General features: G+C 34.9%; 1 protein-coding gene and 1 long non-coding RNA gene across 9 annotated transcripts in view; one reads left to right on the top strand and one right to left on the bottom strand.

The window, feature by feature from the left end:
• Nucleotides 1–24,875, bottom strand: part of FUT8 (fucosyltransferase 8) — a 288,757-nt gene that overhangs the window by 191,400 nt on the left and 72,482 nt on the right. The window contains exon 1 of one of the 8 annotated variants that reach the window (XM_084966725.1): nt 20,512–20,621. The exons of the other annotated variants lie outside the window; for them this stretch is intronic. The gene's annotated coding sequence lies outside the window, so the exon portion shown is untranslated. Of the gene's footprint in view, nt 1–20,511; nt 20,622–24,875 lie in introns of those variants that run through there. 8 annotated transcript variants of the gene reach the window in all.
• On the top strand, nt 8,425–13,250 carry LOC146401806 (uncharacterized). The gene is made up of 2 exons (XR_014811010.1): nt 8,425–8,915; nt 9,521–13,250. It is a non-coding gene; the product is annotated as an uncharacterized LOC146401806 (long non-coding RNA).

The raw sequence follows: 24,875 nt of genomic DNA, 5'->3' as shown, positions 1-24,875 counted from the left end.
ATATTCAGCGTCACTTTCTCAAGGAAACCTTCCCTAGTCGTTCTATATAAAAATTATACACTCTCCACTCCAACAATCCCATGCCAACATTCCTTGTTATCAGCCTTGATGTACTCACTTTTCTCTAGAATATTTATCACCATTTGACATACATTTTTGTTTAGTTTCTGTATCTCCACAAATATATACATTCAATGAGATCAATAATTTCTATTTGTTGACTGGTATCACTCAGAATCTAGAACAATGCCTATAATATACAGCAAACACAATAAATATTGTTGAATAATAAATAAATAAGTACAATAAAGGAAAGTACAGGTATTATGAAAAACCATTAATTTTATTTAGACTAATGCACACAATGTTTTTATCTATACGTATATATATTTTGTATAACAAAATACCATTTATAAATGCTATCTATCATTGTGTAAATGGTATTAACTTAGGCATTTTGTTTCAGTTTTTCTATAATTTCTTTCTGATAAATTCCCATTGTGGCTCAGCAGGTTAACAATCTGACTAGTATCCACAAGGATGCAGGTTCAATCTCTGGCCTCACTCAGTGGGTTAAAGGATCCAGTGTTGCCATGAGCTGTGGTGTAGGTCACAGACACAGCTCAGATCTGGTATTGCTGTGGCTCTGGCACAGGCTGGTAGCTGCAGCTCTGATTCGATCCCTAGCCTAGGAGCTTCCACATGCCGTGGGTGTGGCCCTAAAAAGACAAAAAAAAAAAAAAATCCTTTCTTATAAATTATTTTTAAACATTTTAAAGGATTTTTAATAGGATAACTTACTGTGGAAAAGATTCATATTTTTAGGCTAGAAAGGAGTCAAAACCTAACAAAATGAGTTAATCCTCATTCTCTAAACTAGCTCACTTTAAAAAAATGAAGGAAGATGAGATATACCATTCTACCTGGATTTGATGATAATCATATTCACTGAACTGGAACAGGTATCTTATTTTTCAGAAGGGAAAAGTTTTTAAAAAGAGAGAAAAAGGGATCTAAAATCACCTTCTAAAGTTTATAGTTTGATCTCTTTGCTTTGCATGCTCAGTGTGTGAACATTTTATGCAATTATAGCACATAGCTAAATATCTAAAAAGAAAAAATTGTTTCAAATTTAACATATCACAATTCAAGTTATGTGGCCTGACAAAAACTCTTATTTTGAAGAGGAATAATACTTTTCATTTATATCTAAATAATTTAATCCAAATAATGTTAATCTTTAAAGGCTAACATTGTAATTTAAACAATTATTTAACAATATCATTCAAAAAGATAAACAGACCTGAGACAAGTTTTCAAATTCATCATATATCATTTGGAACACCAATAACTAAAATTGACATGATCTTCCAAAGGATAAAAAAGGTACAACTGATACATTATTTCTAATAAAATGAGCTTGTTAAAAACAATCTATACATAGAACATTTTTCATGAGCCCATTAATTTATTCTGATAAAAACACAAGTTACTGCAAGAAATTAAGAAAACGGTCATGAAGTATCAATATAATCTACACTATTATACTTTCAAAACCCAGGAATATTGACCAGATATCACCAGGACTCCCAAAATGCCTGTATTCTCTCCCTAGGAAAATCAGAAGCTATACTAAGCAAAGGAGAGGGCAAAACGAATCTTCAGATATAAAATGCAGTTCAATATAATTAAACTATACCCAAACTAAGTTCTCAAATACACAAAAAACCTAAGAATTTTCTCAGTTCTCCAACATCTAATTATGTAGACATTCCTTGAAGTATCTATAAATCAAAAGTAAAATTACTATTAAATGTTTTCTTACCATTACATACATTTAAAAATATTACCATTCATTTTAAAACTATACCTTCTGAGTGTTAAAAGTAAATGTTAAATGTTAAAGGTAATCATTTCCTTCTGGTTATACTCTTCCAGAAAGAAAATTGCAAAATTCCTTAATGTAGATACACTTTTACATTTATAAGACAATGGACCATCAACCAGTAACTATGTTTACTGAAACAGATACTAAGTTTAAAAAAATCAACTTATCCGAAAATATTTTAAATTAGCTTATTTTTATTTATTTATTTTTTTAAATTTGTTTATTTTTTGTCTTTTCCAGGGCCTCACATGGAGGTTCCCAGGCTAGGGGTCGAATCGGAGCTGTAGCTGCCAGCCTATGCCAGAGCCACAGCAACGCGGGATCTGAACCGCGTCTGCGACCTACACCACAGCTCACAGCAACGCCAGATCCTTAACCCACTGAGCAAGGCCGGGGATCCAACCCGCAACCTCATGGTTCCTAGTCGGATTCGTTAACCACTGAGCCAAGACGGAAACTCCTAGCTTATTTTTAAATAGTGGCACATAGTCACTGCAAACCAAAAGAAACAATCACAGAAATGCATAAAGAATAAAGGAAAGATCACAGGAAACTTAAGTCATAGAAACAATAATTCATTATTACCATTTCTCCACCATTTCTAGAGACACTTATGTAACTGTAAATAGTTTTATACTAAAGGAATAATTCCACACACCCTATTCTACAGCCTATTTTGTTTAATTTGACATTAAGTAAATACCTTTGATGCTAGCCAACATACATCTATGTATACCATTATTTTTAAGGGCTCCAGTGTATTACATTCTGTGTATCACCAAAACTAAATCATTTTCCCCATTAAGAGGTATATGATTTGTTTTCATTTTTTTTAAATGAAATAGCTCAAATACAATCAATGGGGCACTCTACACTTCTTCACTAAAATACCTCTTAACCCAAATTCTTCCCACAATGCAAACATTCATTTATTCAAACTATTTTTAAGAGCCTATTATGTTCTACCCACTGTTCCAGGCCATCTAAGTTCCATGAGTATAGGTATTGATTCTGTTTCATTCAGTGCTTTACTTTCACTGTCTAGTGGAGTATCTAGTACACTGTAGACTTTCATACATGTGTTGAATGAATAGATGATCATTTACTTCTATAATTATCTTTTTAAAAAAGTTTTAACTTTGAAATTAATTCTTTCATTATTTTTACCCTACAGAGTATTGAGCCTATAAATGTCTTCACCACTCAGAATTCAGGCTCACTGCTGGGAGCCAAGAAAATAACTATGGAGAAAAAAGTAGTATTAGTGTTACCTCTTGCAAACTCTGCTCAGCTGTGTTTAAAATTCTCAAAGTTCCTTTTGAGATTCAAAACATTATCCAAAGGAAATGTGAATCTAACAGCTGGTTATATGTCTTTCTTTGGTTCTTCTAACATTTCTGTGGAAAAAGAGAGTAGTATCCAAAAGGTCCAGCTGGTACACACAGAAAAACCTTAAAAATCCAATTAAACTGCAAAATTGAGTGAATTCATAAAAGATTAATTTTGCTTTTAGAGAAAAATATATCTGAGAGAGGGAAAAATACCACTGAAATAGCAAAATGCACCAAAATGTTATTCCAATAGAATTTTGGCCTTTTAAATTACTAAGAAACATCTGCTGAGAAACCTCTAGATAAGCTTACTCTCTTTTCTTTCATTTAGAAAATCCAGGTACCAGAGGGGTTAAATTAGAATTATAAACCTGGAAACATATATAGACATATATAGAGTTCATCTTTCTGCCTTTCACTCACATTTAAGCCAGTTTACATACATAAGGAATGTATCCACAATAAAAAAATGATCCAACTCAAGATGGAGAAGGAGAAAGGAAATGCCGTCAGAGTTAACGGTAGGAGTTTGGAGAAAGAATGTATGTCACTCTAAGGGTATTGTTATTGGAGAAGATTGTTTAGGGGAGTGTCATGATCCAAATTCCATTTCAATATCATCATTCCAAAATTTATGCAAGAATATTAAATTAATGTTAAATACATATGCTTGAATGGAAAATGCACGTTGATCATGGCCATGTATTTTGCCTCCTAATAGGTTAGAATGAAATGCAAAAATCTGAGCATGAGAGGATGTTGGTTTGGGTCAGTTCTGTGACTCTCTCTTCAACGTATACATAGCACAGGGAACTATATCTAATCACTTGTGATGGAACATGATGGAGGATAACGTGAAAAAAAAGAATGTATATCTATTTATATATGTATTAACTGGGTCACTTTGCTGTACAGCAGAAATTAATAGAACATTGTAAATCAACCACAATAAAAAATGTTTTTTAAAAAGTATATGCTACCAAGTCGTGTTTTTATAAACACATCCTACTAGTCTCATTATATTGTAAGTTCTTCAAAAATATTATCATGGTTTTATTACTCTTTATATCCCCAATACACAAGAAGTATTCAATAAAGATTCACGATCTCTTAGAATACTCAACAAATATTCAATAAATATTTCACTGATATCAGTGAACACACAGACATTTATCTAGTCCAATTAAACAGAATTATTTCAAATTTTAAAATGCTAAAATATATATAAATACATGACCATGCTTGAACAGATACTTGCACACCAATGTTTATGGCAGCATTATTCACAACTGCCAAAATGAAGAAACAATGCATATGTCCACTGACAAATAAATGGATAAACAAAATGTGGTATAACCATAAAGCAGAATACAAGTCTGAAAGAAGTCAATCACAAAAGGACAAATATTTTATGATTCAACTCATATGAGGAACCTGGAGTAGCCAAATTCAGAGACAGAACAGTGTTTACAGGGTTTGGGGTCAGGGAAAATGGAGAGTTAATTTTTTTTTTTTTTTTTTGCTTTTCACACTTTAATTTTTTATGCGGGTTTAGTTGATGTACAACATAAGTTTTGGATTTTAAAGGTTATACTCCATTTATAGTTATAAAATACCAGCTATATTCCCTGTGTGGTACAATATATCCTTGTAGCTTATTTTATACAGAGTAGTTTGCATCTCTCAATTTCCTACCCTACATTGTCTCCCCCCTTTCCTCTCCCATTGGTAACCACTAGCTTGTTTTCTACATCTCTGATCTGTTTCTTTTTGTTATATTCACTAATTTGTTTTATTTTTTAGATTCCATATAGAAGTGATAATAGTCAGCATTTTCCTTTCTCTGTGATTTATTTTACTTAGCATAGTATCCTCCAACTCTATCCATGTCAGTGCAAACGGCAAAATTTTCATTCCTTTTATGGCTGAGTACCATTCCAGTGTGGGTGGGTGTGTGTGTGTGTACATATATACACAGCATATCTTTTTTTTTTTGTCTTTTGTCTTTTGTCAGTTGTTGTTGTTGTTGTTGCTGCTATTTCTTGGGCCGCTCCCGCGGCATATGGAGGTTCCCAGGCTAGGGGTCCAATCTGAGCTGTAGCCACCGGCCTACGCCAGAGCCACAGCAACGCGGGATCCGGGCCACCTCTGCAACCTACACCACAGCTCACGGCAACGCCGGATCGTTAACCCACTGAGCAAGGACAGGGACCGAACCCGCAACCTCATGGTTCCTAGTCAGATTCGTTAACCACTGCGCCACGACGGGAACTCCACACCATATCTTCTTTATCTACTATTCTGTTGATGGACACTTCAGCTCCTTCCATGTCTTGGCAATTATAAATAACGAGACTGTGAACATTAGGGTACATGTATATTTTCAAATTAGTCTTTTTGTTTTTTTTTTCAGATATATACCCAGGATTGGAATTACTGAGTCATGTGGTAGTTCTATTTTTATTTTTTTAAGAAACCTCCATACTGTTTTCCATAGTGGCTGCACCAATTTATATTCCCACCAACAATGTACAAGGGTTCCCTTATCTCCATATCCACACAAATATTTCCTACTGGTATTCATTTTGATGATATCCATTCTGACAGGTGCAAGGTGATTATCTCATTGTCGTTTTAATTTGCATTTGCCTGATGATTAACGATGTTGGGAGTTTTTGCATGTCCCTGTTGGCCATCTGTATGTCTTCTTTGGAAAAGTATTTATTTATATCTTCTGCCTATTTTTTAATTGGGTTATTTTTTTGATGTTGAGTCATATGAGCTATTTATGTATTTTGAATTATCAACCCCATATTACAGGGGCTGGGGGTCAGGAAGAATAGGTAGTTAATGCTTAATGGTTATAGAATTTCAGTTCAGAATGATGAAAAAGTTCCAGAGATGGAGACTGCTGATGGTTATACAACTAAACTATAAACTAAATGCTACTAAATTACATACTTAAAATGTTCTTAATGCTACTAAATTTTAACTTACTTAAAATGGCTAAATAGTAAATTTTGTTACATATATTATCACCACAATAAAAAAGTGAAAAATATATAAATAATATTACTTTATGAATTACCTGTCCAAATAATATTTTGTAAACGCACATCACAAAATCCTAATAGTTCTTAATGTTAAATTATTAAGAAAAAAGTAGTTAAAAATAATAGTACCTGGTTTCTCTAAAAAAACAAACACAGAGTTCCCGTTGTGGTGCGGTGGAAACAAATCCAACTAGGAACCATGAGGTTGCAGGTTTGATCCCTGGCCTTGCTCAGTGGGTTAGGGTTCCGGAGTTGCTATGAACTGTGGTGTAGCAGCTCAGATTTGGCATTGCTGTGGTATAGACCAGCAGCTATAGCTCCAATTCACCCCATAGCCTAGGAACCTCCATGTGCCATGGGTACCGCCCTAAAAAGATTAAAAAAAAAGAAAAACACCAAAAAAAAAAAAAAAACCCACAAACACAATACCAAAACAAAACAAAACAAACAAACAAAAAAAAAACGTGAAAAAATAAAGTTATTTTGATTTCGGCCATACCCATAATACATTTACTACTTCTGCAAATCCTTTGCTTTAAAATAAAAATAGTAAACATGGCCATAATCAACATATCTATATGTCCTTAACATTCACACATAAATTCATTTCCATTTTCTCAGCAGAAGGTTGTATGCAATCAGTATTTTTACAATTCTGCTTTTATTGTGTTTTCTTCTATGCAGGTAAAGACTATACATGCAAAGGTCTACTCTCTACATGGTGCAAAATTTTCAGAGTTGTTAATAAGCATCTAATAAGGAGCTACATAATATCAAGTAAAATGATAAGTTGGGAATTCCTAAATTCCCACTCTGTACGTTAAATCATATCCTAAACTTTGGGAAACATGTAAGAAAATAAGTTAAAATTTACATTCATCCGATTATATACAAAAGCTGACTCACCTGTTATGAAACATAATGGTAATAATATTTTGCTGCTGATTTTTATAAAAGTGATTCATATTCAAATAAATCTAACTGAAATTCACAGAATTATGACATTGTTAAAAACACGAACTTCAGTTTTTAACTTTGTAATACTTCAATACGATAAACTACACATATATCAATTTCTATTCTGTGATTATGTCAAAGAAATTACATTGACGTAACACATAGCTAAGTTCACCATTAATATTGATCTAATTCATAATTCATTTAATGTGATTCACTTATAAGTCTTGACCTTACCTTACTAACTAAATTTAATAATAAATTTTAATATTGGTTTATTAGTTCCTTCTCTGGTAATTACCATACCAGAAAATACGTAGTACTGAATAAGTTTCCAAGATCTGCTCACGAAACCATTATTGTATACCAAAATCTCATTAAAAAATAAATTTACCTAAGATAAAAAGAATAAAAGCAAAGAAAGAGGTATATTCAAGAGTTCAGACTTCCTAACTTAGGGCCCCATGTGTATTCCTTCTAGAAATAGCTATTTCAAGTGAAAATAAATCCTTCAGTCTATAATTTTCCTACTTTTCCACTGAATTATATAAAGCAAAAGTTAAGTAAGCCATTGCAGTGTCCTCCCATAAAAAAAAAAAAAAACTAGAGATGTACTTTTCCCTATTATACTCCTCCTGCTATATGTTCCTTAAGAAATATTGTGGATTTAGTGTCCAAAAGATCTATCCAGTAAAACCCACATATTTGTATAAGTTCTTAGCAGTTTTACATTCAGATTTAGAGTTAACAACAACTTCCTAGACTACAAGAGGAAATGAATTGCAACCACAAGTTTTTAAAACACAGATAATTAATGATCTTATGTAAAAGGAACATGAGGTTGGGAGAGACAAAATAATTTAATCTCACAATGAGTGGCTAGTAAATTCAAGGACTGGAATCCAGATGTTACTACTGATGCTGATATAAACTCGGAAGAGAAGTTAACACTGGTACGTGCCAAACAGGAGCTGGGCATGTTACACACATTTCCTCAATTAACTTCTGAGGAAGGTAACTTTTATAAGGTAAGCCCTATTTCCATTTTGAAGATGGGGAAACTGAGGTAAGAAGTGATTTGATCTGATCCATGTTTGTACAACTAAGACAGAAACTGTGGGATTATACACTGATAGATTTTGTCCTCAAACTGCTACTTGGGATCCGAAAAGGAAAGTTCACTTGATGTGTTTTATTTTTTCTTTCAGTTTTTTTTTTTTTTAATTCTATGGAGAAGGGAACAATTTCAGTGAATGAATTTTAACAAGATTCTTGAGAGAATAATATCTATGTTATCAATCACTGTGATGTTGCTTTCACGAGTCTACCTGGCACACAAATGGTGATAACAATGAATATTCTCTTCCTTTACAAATTCTCCCCTCCTTCAGCTCTGCTTCTAGATCACTCAAAAGAATCTGGATATTTAGAGTTCTATTATTCAGGAGCAAAGGTCAGTAATTATCAAATACTGGCCACAAGGAATTCATACCTCACAGTTTTCAAATTTTGCTACATGGAACCAAAGAATTGTAGGAGGTATTCCTAATATCCAATAAATGAAAAAGTGCCAGGGAGGGTTCATTTATAAACATAACCCCCATATGGATTTCATTCATTTTACCAAACTTGAGGCAAGAAAAATGTACAGACATTACAAAAGATCAAAGTTTTAAAATTCTTGGAGTTCCCATCGTGGCTCAGTGGTTAACAAATCCAACTAGGAACCATGAGGTTGCAGGTTCGATCCCTGGCCTTGCTCAGTGGGTTAAGGATCTGGCGTTGCCATGAGCCGTGGTGTAGGTTGCAGACTCAGCTCAGATCCCACGTTGCTGTGGCTCTGGCGCAGGCTGGCGGCTACAGCTCCAATTGGACCCCTAGCCTGGGAACTTCCACATGCTGCGGGAGTGGCCCAAGAAACAGCAAAAAGACAAAATAAATAAATAAGTAAATAAAAATAAAAATAAAATTCTTATACTAAAATATGTAAGAGGTTGTGGAGAAGTAGCTGACAGTTTTGTTTTATTTTGTTTTGTTTCTTGTCTTTTCACTATGGCATATGGAGATTCCCAGGCTAGGGGTCGAATTGGAGCCACAGCTGCTGGCCTATGCCACAGCCACAGCAACGCAGGATCTGAGCTGAGCTGTGACCTACACCACAGCTCACAGCATCACCAGATCCTTAATCTACTGAGTGAGGCCAAGTATTGAACCTGCATCCTCATGGATACCAGTCAGATTCGCTTCCACTGAGCCACGACAGGAACTCCTGCTGTATTTTTTTTAATGAGTTCCGCATTTGTCTTCTTTTGGATCAGATATTCATGATGCAAATCCTACTTAAAAAAAAAAAAGTTAAAGGCTAAAAAGAACTCTGACTTTTCTATTAATTCCATTTTTCTTCTTGAGAAGAATGTATATTCCCTGATATTATTGATTATAGATGTCAATTATATCCAGTTGATTAATGATGCTGTTGAGTTCAAATATGTCCTTACCAATTTTCTACGTGCTACATCTATCCACTTCTGATGGAAAAGTGTTGAGGTACTATAATACTGGATTGATCTATTTCTTTTTGCAATTCTGTCAGTCTTTGTGTCACATATTTTGACAACCTGTTGTTAGGTACATACACATTAAGGACTGTTATGTCTTCTTGAAGAAGTGATCCCTTAATCACTATATAATGCTTCTATCTATCCTTGAAAACCTTCCTTGTTCTTCAGTCTGCCTTGTATGAAACTAATATACCTATAGCTTTCGATTAGTGTTAGCACAGTATATATTTCTTCATCCCTTTATCCTGAATCTATGTGTGTCTTCATATTTAAAAAGAGTTTCTGTACACAACATATAGTTGGTCCTTGACTTTTGATCCACTCTGACAATTTCTGTCTTCTAGTGTATTTAAACCACTGATATTTAAAGTATTATTGATTTGTGTAGTAATTTTGACAATATTGATTCGTCTAACCCAAGAACATGGTATATCTTTCCACCTGTTTGTGTTGTCTTCAATTTCTTTCATCAGCATCTTACAGTTTGCAGAGTACAGGTCCGTTGCCTCCTTAAGTAGGTTTCGTCCTAAGTATTTTATTCTTTTTGACGCGATGATAAATGGGATTGTTTCCTTGATTTTTCTTTTTTATTTTCCATTATTAGTGTATAGAAATGCAAGAGATTTCTGGGTATTAATTTTGCATCCTGCAACTTTACTGAATTCATTGATGAGCTCTAGTAGTTTTCTAGCAGCGTCTCTAGGATTTTCTATGTATAGTATCATATCATCACAAATAGTAACAGTCTTATGACTTCTTTTCCAATTTGAATTCCTTTTATTTCTTTTTCTTCGCTGATTGCCATGGCTAGGATTTCCAAATAAAGTGACCTAACTACTGTGATGTACCCGTTATCCTTATTGCTCAACTGCAGAAAAATAAAGCTTGCTTCTTAATTCCTAAAATAGCATTATGTCTTCTAAACAAATTTAAGATTCTTCTTCTGGAGGAAAAAAAAAATCAGCAGAAAGCTTAAATTTGTATATGAAATTGGCATTTCAATACTAATTCCCAATATTTTCCATAGCTGTGAAATTAACCTTTATCAAAATTTACTTAGAAAATCAACTGTACAGTGCTATCTGCCGTCCTTAAAGCAGGAAATACAGCTAATTTTTTTTTCCAAATCACATTGTAAACCAGCTCATTACTTTTTATATTACTGACTTAAATTTTATGCAACTTGAGTTTTAACATTCTTAACCAAAAGCATGCTGGTTAAATAAGATGAACATGTCTAATTCACCTTAAAAAATTTGAAAGTTATGTTGCATAATAAGTTTCCAAACAGAGCAAGAATATCAGAATAACCAAACACAAGGGAATATTAGCAATATCTTCACTTTACAAAAAAGTAAACTTTATTTTATTATTATTTCCACATCTGTGATACACTAGGTACAACAGAAATTTCTGAGCCCCTTATATAAATAAACAGAACAGATGGCGAACCATTACAAAATTAGGAGCGAGTGTAACATCTTAAGGAATGATTAATAAGGTTACTCTTTAGGCAAATAATGGCTACAGAGTTGGACAAATATTTTCCTAGGAAGATGATGAGGAATTAGAGTGAGATACATGCTGAAAGACATGCGGTTGGTCACAAAAAGAACCGGGAAAAGAGATCATAGTAACAAGTGAAAGATTATATAAATACTCCTAAAAAGAGAAAACCTACCCAAAAAAGAGTTGTCAAATGAGAATGAAGATGGATGCTTGTGAAAGATAGAAAAGAATGCTCTGAAAGTTTCACTCTTAATTTTCCAAATATAAAATATATTTCTGAGATCCCACATTTCTGAAACTCCAAAACAAAGTCAATGTGTAAATAAAATAAGACTTGGTACTTGACGTAATTTCTTGCTAAAGTAATAACAAAAAGATCCAATTATGTCAATTTACAAGATAAAGAATATCAAAAGCAAAAAAATAAGACTATCTAGTCATGTCAGGTGATAATATGTAAAAACAAACCATTCAGGCGAGAATGGTTATGTAAAATAGACAAGAGAGCCTAGCAGATAGAGCAGAGAATGTAGTCCGGCTCAGAAGAAATGTTCATATGATTTTCAGAAAGTCAATAATGTATCATCTCTAGAGCTGAAATAATGTAGACTCAGTGGAATCTTTTGAGGAATAGTGATATGATGTAAATAAATAATAAAGTGTTTTCTGGGTGAGGAAACACTACCTAACTTTCAAAAAGAGAAAATCTGATTTATTCACAAAGTTATGTCAATATTAACTGTGAAAAATGACTTACCTTTCTTCTCCTAGAACATAAGAAGCAGAGGAAACCACATAATATTTACAATGGGAGAGACTATTGATCGAATCTGGGTCACGAAAATTATCAACTATTTAAAATGAGACTAAAGAAAGGGGTACTAGTAATTATCTACAACTATATACATTTTCTTTGTTGTTAACATGAAACTTATCCACACAAAACCTCAAGGCCACTCAAATGAGAATACATCCCTAGGTTTGAACTCTACAGGGAAAAGTTCCCTTGAGCAAAGATTGGACAAATAGTTAAAACTACTCAAACAATTCCTGATCACTAAAATGAAAATCATTTTTTAACTTAAAAAATGTTAATATGTACTGTTATTATCATTATTTTTCTCTAAAAAAGAACATAATAGTCCAACTAACACAAAAAGACCCCACTGTTTAAAAAAAAGAAAAAAAAAAAAAAAACGAGGAGGGAAATATTCAAACAGCTTCAAGGACAAAAAGTATATTCTAGACCAGATCATATTTACAGTTCCTCATCTAGAATTCAACTAACATCCAACTGCAGCAATCAGCCAAGCTTGGCAAATTAAAATAACAGTAATTTTGACAGATTATCTTCTATAAATATTCAAATATGGACGTTTGTGTGCATGTAAGGGTCTCTATATGCCAATCAAAATGCTTTGTTTAGGATCCTAAAACTGAGCATTTTTTTACCCTTCATTTCTGTAGGGTTCCCCTGAATCCTTAACTTCCATTTTAACTCTTTCACCTCAAATGATATAGAGACCAATTATTTTAATTACATGATCTGAATTATATTATCTACAGCATGAATTAAAAATTTAACATTCACGTAAAGCACCAACAGACAAAAAAGAAAGAACTTATACGATCTTGAAAATCTAGGTCTGTATAAGGAAAGAGCAAGCAACTGGGAGTGGTGGAGATGGAAGAATCTTAAAGGATGGCAATTGAATAAAAGATTAACTTTTGGGGGGGAGTTCCCATTGTAGCTCAGTAGGCTAAGAACCTGACTAGTATCCGTGATGATGCAGGTTCGATTCCTGGCCTTGCTTAGTGGGTTAAGGATCCAGCATTGTCGTGAGCTGTGGTGGAGATCACAGACACAGCTCCAATCCTGCATTGCTGTGGCTGTGCCACAGGCTTGCAGCTGCAGCTCAGATTTGACCCCTAGCCTGGGAACTTCCATATGCCACAGGTGCAGTCCTAAAAAGAAAAAAAAAAAGATTAACTTTTTATTTGTGTGATCAGGTATGCCTCGATAAAGCAAAATCCAAATGTAAAGAGCAATTAACAACTTAACAATTTTGTGCTGTATGAAAAGTTCAATTAAGATAGGCTACCATTGTTTTGGCTCAAGGCAAGACCCTATGTTTGATGAGAAATTTAAGTATATCAAAGTGTGAAAGTGGGGAAGTATAATCAGTATGAAATTCAAACCAAATTCCTTAAACCCATAGATATCCCTATTTAATCAAGAGTAATGGCTTTAATGAACACAAGCTATCTGATGCATGAATTTTTTTAACTGTCCTATCCTATCTTCCATTGGTCAGTTTCCCTTAAACATGTACACAAATTACTGAAAAGCCTCAGATGTTCCAGGAAAACTACAATTGATAGGCATGCCTCTGCATCTAGAGCAGCATCAAAATTATGGCAGAAAAGTCAACCTATTCAGAGACACTGCCTTCTAGTCCCACCTGGAAAGAAACAGCTATAAAAACTTCTACTAAAATTGCTCAAAATATTTCTAGAAAGTGGGCTTGCAAGAAACTCTTACTTCATGATCCACCCACCACTCAACCACCCAAAACCAGGTCCAACAGTGGATCCAAGCCAGACCAGCAGTTCTCAAAGCAGGGAAGAGAGGAGAAAAGTCTGGTCTAGGGACAGGTAGCTTCAGTCTCCACTGGGAGCTTGTTAGAAATGCAGACTCTCAGGCCCTACCCAGGGACATTTTGAATCAGAATCTGCATTTTAACAATATCCCCAAATAATTCATATACATATTAAAATTTGAAAAGCTCTTCAGGAAGAAGAAAATTAGAATGAGAGAGAAGGTATAATCTCCTGTTCAAAGATATCCATTGCAGGCTACTGCCTGGCAAATAAGTGACCAATTTTTAATCTATGGTTTATCATCACTCCTACAATTTTTGTGTTTTGAATAAAGGGTCTTAAAAAACAGAAACCCCTTGAGAAGTAAAGGAATGAGTATCTAATGATTAAATCTCAGGTCCCAAGAAAGGCTGTGACAGAGTTATCCTAGAGCACATAGTCCTGTCTCATACCTACAGATTACAATAGCCGGACAAGTATTTTAAAATGATAACAACTCTTTTCATTCTAATTTTTTTTTTTTTTTTTGGTCTTTTTGTCTTTTGTCCTTTCAGGGCCGCATCCGCGGCATATAGAGGTTCCTAGGCTAGGAGTCGAATTAGAGCTGCTGCTGCTGGCAGCAATGCCAGATCCGAGCCATGTCTGCGACCTACACCACAGCTCACAGCAACACCAGATCCCCAACCCACTGAGCGAGGCCAGGGATCAAACCCACAACCTCATGGTTCCTTTCTGCTGTGCCACGAAGGGAACTCCAACTCTTTTCATTCTAAATCCTAGACACTAAGAGCATGTGACTAAGAAAGAGACCAAGAGACCAAAAGCCTGTGCCATCTTGTAACCAGAAGACCAGAAGGCTTTATGTGCTGGTTATTCAGCTACAGCCTCTCCACTCCAAATCCACCCTTTAATACTCAGCCCAGTAATGCTGAAAATAGAACTCTGGAAACTGCTTTTCTCTTTTGCCAGCTTCCTCATCCTGTCAGTAAGGACACTAAAAGGAGATACATGCTTTTTCCTCTCAGCATTGACCTGGCACAGGCCTTCCACCCCAGCAGTAGCAGTTGGTGACACCCACAAGTTTTTTCTGGCACTCTCAGAAGCACCCCACAGAAGTGCCAGAAATACCAATACCAGACAGTACCCCCTCCAGAAGTTCTGAGCCCCAACTCTACCCTCAGCTCTTCTTTGCCCCCCCAGCCCTAGGGATGATTGCTGCTTTCTGTAATTACTGTCTCTGCTTTATTCCAGTATTCCCCTTTTGCCTTTTCAGCTTCCAACACTTATATAACCCCTCCCTGTATTAAATTTTCTCAGCAGAAATATCTAGTGTAGATTGCTTCCCTGTCCAGATTCTAACTGACACATATGGTTGGTTAGATGAAATAAAATTGAAGTGATGATCGTGATCACTTTGGGAAACTATTTTCCCAAAATTTGATAGTCCATGAGAAAATATTTACTGCCTCTCTCCAAAAATGTGTACAAGAAGAGAAATAGAAGCAAAAAGTACAGATGAGAAGGAAAATAAAAAAGGAATATAACCTAAGACAGTAAGGTATTAAAACAAATACTTCAGCAGAAAACACACTCCAGCTTCCCAAAACATAAAGAAATGGACAATAAAAAATCTGAAACAAATATAAGTTTTCCATCTGAATGAAAATCACAGAATTTAAGAAGCAGAAGGAACTTTATTCTTCTGCCCCTGCCATTGTTTAGATTTGTTAAAGCAATTTTATACTTTGAGGAGTTACTATACTTTCAGGAAGCTATTAGGAGAATCCAATCATTAGGGAGAATCCAAAAAAGATTACAAAGATGATGAAAGTGATAGGAAATAGACTCTATGAAACAAGGTTCAAGGAGTCAAACTTTTTAGTCTAGTGTGAAGAAAACTTCAGGCCAACATTATCAGCTGCCTCCCAGTTAAAGAGTTCTTATCAGCTATGCTTCATCATCCCTATAGATGCTTAAAATGATGGAAGATAAAGTAAATGTATTTAAAAAAAGTAAAAAGAGGAGTTCCCATTGTGGCACAGTGGAAACGAATCCAACTAGGAACCATGAGGTTGCAGGTTCGATCCCTGGCCTTGCTTGATGGGTTAAGGATCCAGCATTGCGGTGAGCTGTGGTGTAGGTCACAGATGTGGCTGGGATCTGATATTGCTGTGACTGTAGTGTAGGCTGGCAGCTGTAGCTCCAGTTAGACCCCTAGCCTGGGAACCTCCATGTGCCGTGGGTATGGCCCTAAAATGACAGAAAGACCCAAAAAAAAAAAAAAAAAAAAGTAAAGAGTAAAAAAGTAAAATAAACAGAAAGATAAAATACATGAAGATAAAGTAAATGAAGACATAATATGGAGCTACTTGGCTTACTGACTCCCCTTCACATCATTGAAGGAGTAGCTCTTAATGCCATTCACACATGAGAATGACCTAGAAAAATGATGATGATGATGACGTACAGAACACTGATGCCAGAGATTTGACTTAACTGTTCTCAGATAAAGTTTTTTAGGCATGTTTTCTAAAAAACAAAAACAAAAACCACCCAAAAGTTTATAATGTACTTACAGAGGGATGGAGAACCACTAATGGAACATTCTGTAACTTTAATACTCAGGATATAATCTAAAGACTAGCTATATCTAGATATCTGTGGAGTTTATTAAAACAGCAGCACCTCAGGCCTATTCCAAAGCTAGTAAAAATCTACAGGTTACCAAGATCCCTGAGCAATCTGGACAATGAAGTTTGAAAAACACTGTTCTTTAACAGTTTGAGCGGGTGTGCATGTGGAGGGTGGGGGAGAGAAAGAAGGGGAGTGAGAGAGAGAAACCAAACTCGGTCTAAAAATAACTTTCTAAGTTAAACTTTTCTACAGTTTTTAAGTATTATTTTTTTTAAGTCTATTCGAGTTTACTGAGAATACTATTTTGGTGAGTGAATAATAGTATTTAATAATATTTATTTAGCCTATACTATTTGTAGCCGTTGTTCTTTATAAAATGATTTAATACTCAACACATATTGATAAAGTAGATAATTTTATAATCCCTGTCTTATAGATAAAACTGAGGCAAGAGTTTTATAAAATAAATAACTTGCTTGGGTCACACAACTAGTAAGTGGCAAAGCTGAGACTTAAATCCAGAGATTCTTAAAAGCTTATACTCTTAACCACAAAATAATAATATATTTACCCATATCACACCAAAACATTTTGAAATCATTCAAAAGGAAAGTGTAATTGTTGGAAATAAAAATACTCTAAGAGTAAAGGAAAAATTAGTGTGCTATTCTCTGGTTTAAAAAGAAAAAAAAATCAAGTTATAATAGTAATATAATCACATCAACCCTGTAATGGGTCTATACCCACACTGAAAACAGAGAAGAATGACAGAAGGGACAGTAACTCAGGAGATTATTTATAACGCCAACATTGTCAATACTTGGGTGTGAGTGATAAAATACCAATACTGCACCCGGGCCTCCCATGAAAGGAAAACTGGAGGAAATAACCACTCCATGTTAGGACATACATTCTCCTCGATGACTCCTTACCCTACACTGAGTTTCCTGCCACTACCACCACCACTACCCTCAGTAAAGAAAAGGACACAAGGCTTCGATTATTTTTCACAATGAAACAGGCATGTGAAAATTTAGTCCGATTTTTCTCCTCTTCTATACCCCACCGCTTCATTCTGCTTCTGTCACTACAAAAGCAAAATTTCCAGTCCCAGAAAGACCCAAATGATTCTTTTGAAAATGTTGAAGATGACTTTTAAAGAAGAGGTCAGACAGAAGCTATCAAATAAAAGGCCTCGTAGGAAAGTTTTAGTAATTCATGTGAATTCTAAATAGCACAACAGAATAGCCAAAGTTCCCAGAGATAAATAATATTATTGTACTGGCAAGTAGATTGAGTTTAACATATGCAAAATTATACCCCGAGGGTATTTAAAGCAGAGCAACAATTTCTATGTTTTAGCTTCATTCAGTCCAAGCATACTCCTAAAAAAGTGTACAATACCTTTTTCATTAACAATGACAAAGCCCTGGTGACCTAGTTTGTGAGAATGAATAAAACTATAGATATAAAAATAGAATTGCTCAACCCACACAGTTATTAAAGTGGATGCTGGAGCCAGAAAGATTTGGGGGCTAAAAATACCAATGCAAAGACTCACTGAAATGGAGTTTAAAATTATGACTCGAAGTATTGGTTCCTTTGGATAAGGTTTCATTTACCTTAAGAATCTAAGAAAGCTGAGGCCCACATAAAGCACTGTAGTGACGCAACTTGATTTCCCAGACTACAGATTTGGAGTAAAGACTTCCCAGGAAGTCAACACAGACAAAACACAAAATAAGAGCATTAGGAGGGAAGGAAACTGTCAAAAAGCACAGAAACTGAGCATTCCTGATATGACTCTTTCATTAACTAATATGACTAATAAAGTGACCCATACCAAAACTCCTTGAAAATTCCCATTAGGTTTTAATTATTCATATTAGCTATGTAAATTATTAATAGTTATTTTTTTCCTTTCTAATTAGCACCAAAAACCACTCTTTCTACCTCTCTATCTCCACAGTAGTATATTCTTAATCTGTGTTACTTTCCTATCCTATTCATAAAGACTATATTATTGAAATAATAAGGTAAAATACGCTATATTTATGAAAAAATTAAAATACACCACAAAGAAGTGATGTTAGCTAAATACTAGCTGAATGAATAAATATCACTACCCTCGTACCCTCATGACATGGAAAATTTTTAATAGAAAAAAATTTACCAGCTCTATCACCAATAAAATAGAAAGCTTATTATATCAAAGAAAAAGAACTATTTAAAAATCACTAGAATCTTTTCTTTTTATGGACATACCCACAGCATATGGAAGTTTCCGAGCCAAGGACTGAATATAAGTCAAAGCCTAGACCTACACTGCAGCTGCAGCAATACCAAGTCCTTTCACCGGGGCTGGGGATGGAACCCGCTCCTCTGTAGCAACTCTGGCCACTGCAGTTAGATTCCTAACCCACTGTGCCACAGTGGGAACTCCTAGAATCATTTGTTAATAAACTAAAAGGATAGGAGTTCCAGTCGTGGCGCAGTGGTTAACGAACCCGACTAGGAACCATGAAGTTGCGGGTTTGATCCGTGGCCTTGTTCAATGGGTTAAGGATCCGGCGTTGCCGTGAGCTGTGGTGTAGGTCGCAGATGCGGCTCTGATCCTGCGTTGCTGTGGCTGTGATGTAGGCCAGCGGCTATAGCTCCAATTAGATCCCTAGCCTGGGAACCTCTATATGCCATGGGAGTGGCCATAGAAAAGGCAAAAAGACAAAATAATAATAATAATAATAATGATAAATTAAAAGGATAATTCCTAAACTTCACAGTGAATCAGAATTATTTATTAAAATTAAGCTCATAAAATTGCAGAATCCGAGCTCCATGACCAGAGATTCTTATTTACAAAGTGGGTGTTTCTGAAAATGAACCCCAAACTCTACATCTTAAGTTTTCTAAGTGATGACCATGCAGATTATCCCTGAACTACAATTTAATAGATAGCTCGCCTTCAAACCACTGTCAACTTCTCATTAAGTCTTTGAGGTCTGATCAGAATGCCCACTCCTGACTCTCATCTCAACAGCTTCAAATTCTGTTTAACCTACTTGCTTGGATCTAACAGAGAAAAAATGACAGCAGTCAGTTACTGGACATGTATTACTATGCGCCATGAACTTTGCCTAATCTATTACATATACTTAAGAATTAAATTATATTTTACATGTAAGGTACATAGTACAGTGTCAGGCTAAAATCAATAAATACTCAATAAAAGTAGCTTCCAGTTGAAAACTAACATCTACAAAAAACCTGCACATAGCAGCTTTATTCATAACTGCCAAAACTTGGAAACAACCAAAACGTTCTTCAGTAGGTGAATGGATAAGTAAACTTTGATATACCCAGACAATGAAATATTATTCAGTGCTGAAAAGGGTTGAGCTATCAAATTATGAAAAGACATGAGGGGACCTTAAAGTGAAAGAAGTCGTTCTGAAAAGGCTACATACTATAACATTCCAATTAATACACCATTCTGGAAAAGGAAAATCAATGGAGACAGTAAAAAGATAAGTAATTGTTCAGTTGGAAATTGAGGAGAAGGGAGGAAAAGGTACAGAGGATTTGGGGAGACAATGAATATACTCTTCATGGTTTTAAAATGATAAATATATGTTATTATATATTTGCCAAAACCCAGAGAACATACAACATCAAGAGTGACTCCCCAGCAATCCCATTCCTGGGCATCTATCCAGAGAAAACCATGACTTGAAAAGACACATGTACTCCAATGTTCATTGCAGCACATTTGCAATTGCCAAGACATGGAAACAACCTAACTGTCCATCGACGGAGGAGTGGATAAAGAAGATGTGGTACACATACACAATGGAATATTACTCAGCCATTAAAAGGAACAAAATACCAGCATTTTTAGCAACATGGATGTACCTAGAAATTATCATGCTAAGTGAAGTCAGTCAGACAATGAGACACCAACATCAAATGCTATTACTTACATGTGGTATCTGAAAAAAGGACACAATGAACTTCTTTGCAGAACAGGTACTGACTCACAAACTCTGAAAAACGCATGGTTTCCAAAGGAGACAGGCTGGGTGACGGAGGGATGTGCTGGGGGTTTGAGATGAAAATGCTATAAAATTGGGTTGTGATGATCATTGCACAACTATAAATGTAATAAATTCATTGAGAATAACAACCACAAAAAAAGAGTGAATCCCAAGTAAACTAAAGACTCTTGATTATGATGTGTCAATGTAGGTACAACAGTATAATAAATGTACCGCTCTGGTGGAGAATGTTGACATTGGAGGAGTCTAGACATGTGTCAGGTCAGAGGGTATATGGGAAACCTCTGTACTACCCTCTTAGTTTTTGCTGTGAACCTAAAACTGCTCTTTAAAAAAAAAAAAAAAAAAAAAAAGTCTTCCAAAAAAAAAAGAAACAAACAAACAAACAAATAAAACCTCAGTCAGCTGCTATTATCCTTAATAGTAGAGGTATTATTTTGTGTGGGTCCTCTAATGACCCTAAGAGGTGGTTGCTATCATTTCCAAATTGCAATTAAGGAATCTAAGGTTTAATAACTTGCCTAAACTAGTATCTTGCCCAGAGACAGTTAAGGAGAAACCAAGTAACTCCAAAACCTGAGGTAGCAGGGCAACAATACCAGGTACAAAACCATTCCACAGTCATAACCACCATTTACAAGAATTCTCCTGAGTCATCCTCAGGTCAGTCATGACCTGGATATACTCTCACAGATGTCTCTGTAAAACTAAGAGTTAAAGAATGAATAGATTTACAAGGAGATCCTGCTGAATAGCATTGAGAACTATGTCTAGATACTCATGTTGCAACAGAAGAAAGGGTGGGGGAAAAAACTGTAATTGCAATGTATACATCTAAGGATAACCTGACCCCCTTGCTGTACAGTGGGAAAATAAAATAAAAATTAAAAAAAAAAAAAAAGAATGACAGGCCTAGGACTACGATGGATGGCTGGGGACAGGTAATTACAATAACCAAAACTAAGTATGGGTTAATGAATGAACTACGTTGTATTAAGGAACATTCTAATAAATATGATACTTTAAAGAGTGTTTAATGCTTTCACAGCATTTTAGAATTATAAAGTACTAATAATTCCATGATGAGTCTTTCAAGCAAAAAATATGAAACAGACAGGTTAATGAAATCTAGTCTAAAGTCATTCTGTGTTAGCTACTTAACACAAAGACATTACAAACTCAGTCTCGGGACTTTCCACAGCTTAGGACTGTCACCCTTAGCTAAAAGTCTAAGAAGCCACGGGAGGGCTCAATTCAAAACAACTAAGAATTCCATACTTCATCCACACAAAATATGAACCTAATAAATATGAAATTCAAAGTGCTCTAACATGATGTTTTTCTACTCAAATTTAAAAAAATTTGATTATGTTCCTAATGATTAAGGTATGTGTATGAATCATTTATTTTTAAAAACACTGCATCTTTTCTCAAAATATGTTTGTCCCCTCATTTCAAATTGCTCCCAAGTGGCTACTGTTTTCTTTCACCCTCATTTCTAGCTTGCTTGGTCCCACAACGAACCCATCCCCAAAATGGTAAGCTCTAGTCCACAAACCTCCCTTACGCTCACCTGAACCACAACCAAATTCACAATAAACAAAACAGAATTAGTCATGGAAAAAAAGATTTACATACTGATAACATCAGCATACTACTAAAACTACAAGTTCAGAAAATGAAAATTACTGATGATAAAAGTATATTCTATTCTGTTAAATTATACAGAGCAGAACTTATATTTTAACCTAGTATTTCTCAACAAGTTAACAAGTCCTATAGCTGTAATTTAGTTTTATAAATCTTACAGTTTTACAGATAACTCTCTAAGAAGATTTTTTTGGCCATGCCCACAGCATGCAGAAGTTCCTGGATCAGGGACCTGAGCCACAGCAGTGAGGATGCAAGATCCTTAACCACTAGGCCACCAGAGAACTCCTAGTAAGTTTTTTTTTTTAATAAAATGCATTAAAATTAGGCTCTTAGCCAAATAAAATATAATACATAATACAGAGCAATATAATACATAACTCGGACAGAAAGAGCACATACCTCCCATTTGTTCAAACTCTTCTTAAAGGAAATAAAGTCTTTACTATCTGTCCCCATACAACCCAGAAAATCTGATTCACTGGAGTGCTACTACCCTAGGAACCCTAGCACTGCAGGAGGAAGCCAAAGATCACACTTTCCTCTGCCAAAGATCTGTTCATTAAACACATCAAAGTAGCTATCTCTATTATCTAAATTTATATGAAGAATGCATATTACATTTTTATAGTTTAAAAAGATTTATTTTCATTTTTAAGTTTATTTAGTTGGAGTTTTTAGGTGATTTTTTTCTTTGCAGGGAAAAGAAGATTTTAGAAATCCCTGCCTGAGGAATGATGTAAGCTTAAACTTATTAAGTTCCTTAAAAACAAACCGGTCAAATAAGTGAAGTTGTGATAAGTTCTAGTTAAGAGACACAGAGTCCCTGAACCAACAAACACCACATTTCAAGAGTAAGAACTGTGTGCTTCTCTTTTAGAGCTCTGACTACAGAAAAAGTACTGTGCTCTTTTTAAAACCAGAGCCCAGAATTTTATGACTGCAGAAATCATTTAGAATCCCTCTAACTACATAAAACCCACAGTACTTCAAACAACAGGAAGCCTAAACATTTGGTAAATCTTTCCCCACCCCTTCTTACTAAGTATTAAAAATAGTTAAAACTGAGAAAACAGCTAATTTAAACAGAGAAATGCACACTAATTTCAAAGACTTAGTAGGAATAAAAGAATGTAAGATGTATTTCATTGTTTTAATTAGTTGTTTAAATAATATTTTGAATATATTAGGTTAAATAAAATATATTATTAAAACTAATTTAACCTGTTTCTTTTTATTTAATGTGGCCGCCAGAAAATTTTAAATTACACGCATTGGTTCACTTTATATCTCTATTACACAGTGCTGATCTATACAGTAAACTAGTGATCATAAGTCCTTACTAAACTTCCTATATCAAGTTTTTATGCTTATACAGCATCATAAAACATAGTCCTCGCAAGAGCGTCGTCAAAATTCCCTTTCCCCTTGATTTGCAAAGTAGATTACATTCGGGTTCCCTTCTAATACCAGCAGTCAATCTTAAAATGTTGAATAAATTCTACAGTATTTCACCTCCTCCACCCACCCCCAGTAGACCCAAGTTACTGACTTTAAAATTGTCATCTTTTATCTCTAATGGCTATCACACTTAGAGAAGGGAAGGTGGAGAACTTTTCCCAGAGGGGCCTCCAGGTTATCTTTAAGAAGTAATATGTGGTAGTGTTAAGGGTTTGGTCTCTAGAACCAAAAAGCATAAGCCCTGCCTTCCACTGTGCAAAGCATTATAGCTCAGTTCCCTCATCTTTAACAAAGGTAAATACCATTAAGGCTATCACTTGATATTAAATTAATATTTCATTTAACTGACACTCAATATTAAAATACCAATACCATAGGTTGTTGTGAGATAATATAAGAAAAGCATTTAGAACAACACCTGGGAATTTGGGGTTAAAAGATTCAAACTATTGCCTTTGGAATGGATAAGCAATGAGATCCTTCCTTATAGCACTGGGAACTATATCTAGTCACTTACGATGGAGCATGATAATGTGAGAAAAAAGAATGTATACATGTATGTATAACTGGGTCACCTTGCTGTACAGTAGGAAATTGACAGAACACTATAAACCAGCTATAATGGGAAAAAAATCATTATAAATAAACGAAACAAAACAAAAGAACAGCACCTGCGACTTAAGTGCTAGTAAGCATTGGTTATTATAGTTGTTATTATTTCATTTTTTTGTCCTGCTTCCTCAACCTATCATTCTCCTCTTTTGACTTCTGGTAGTCCCATCAATAGTTTCCTCTCTTTAGTCAAGCCTGTAGCATATTCAAAAAAATATAAAGAACACACAACAATATTTGGGGCTGACAAAAACAAAGAACTCCAAACACAAGAGTGCATAAGGAAGTGTACTGCATCACATCACGGAAAGATGCCTCAGTATGAGAAACAGTCAAGCTAATTCTGGCACCCTGTAAGAGGTATCTTCAAGGAGGTTGGAATGGATGTTCCTAAAGTCCCCCTTTAATCCTCTATGCTGCTGTCAAAGTATCCAACCCAGATGTTAAAATCTGGAACCTATCCCATTGACCATACTGATCAAGACTAAAAATTTTACATTCTTTTTGACACTTTGACTCAGCTACTGACTCATATCCATACACCTTAAAAATTAACAAGCTCCTCT

This window comes from Sus scrofa, chromosome 7, assembly GCF_054392235.1.
Source record: "Sus scrofa isolate SSC_HxYL_T2T_F1_AM1 chromosome 7, Sscrofa_HxYL_maternal_Yorkshire_Landrace_v2.0, whole genome shotgun sequence".
Lineage (NCBI taxonomy): Eukaryota > Metazoa > Chordata > Mammalia > Artiodactyla > Suidae > Sus > Sus scrofa.
This window is presented reverse-complemented; position numbering and strand designations above follow the sequence as displayed.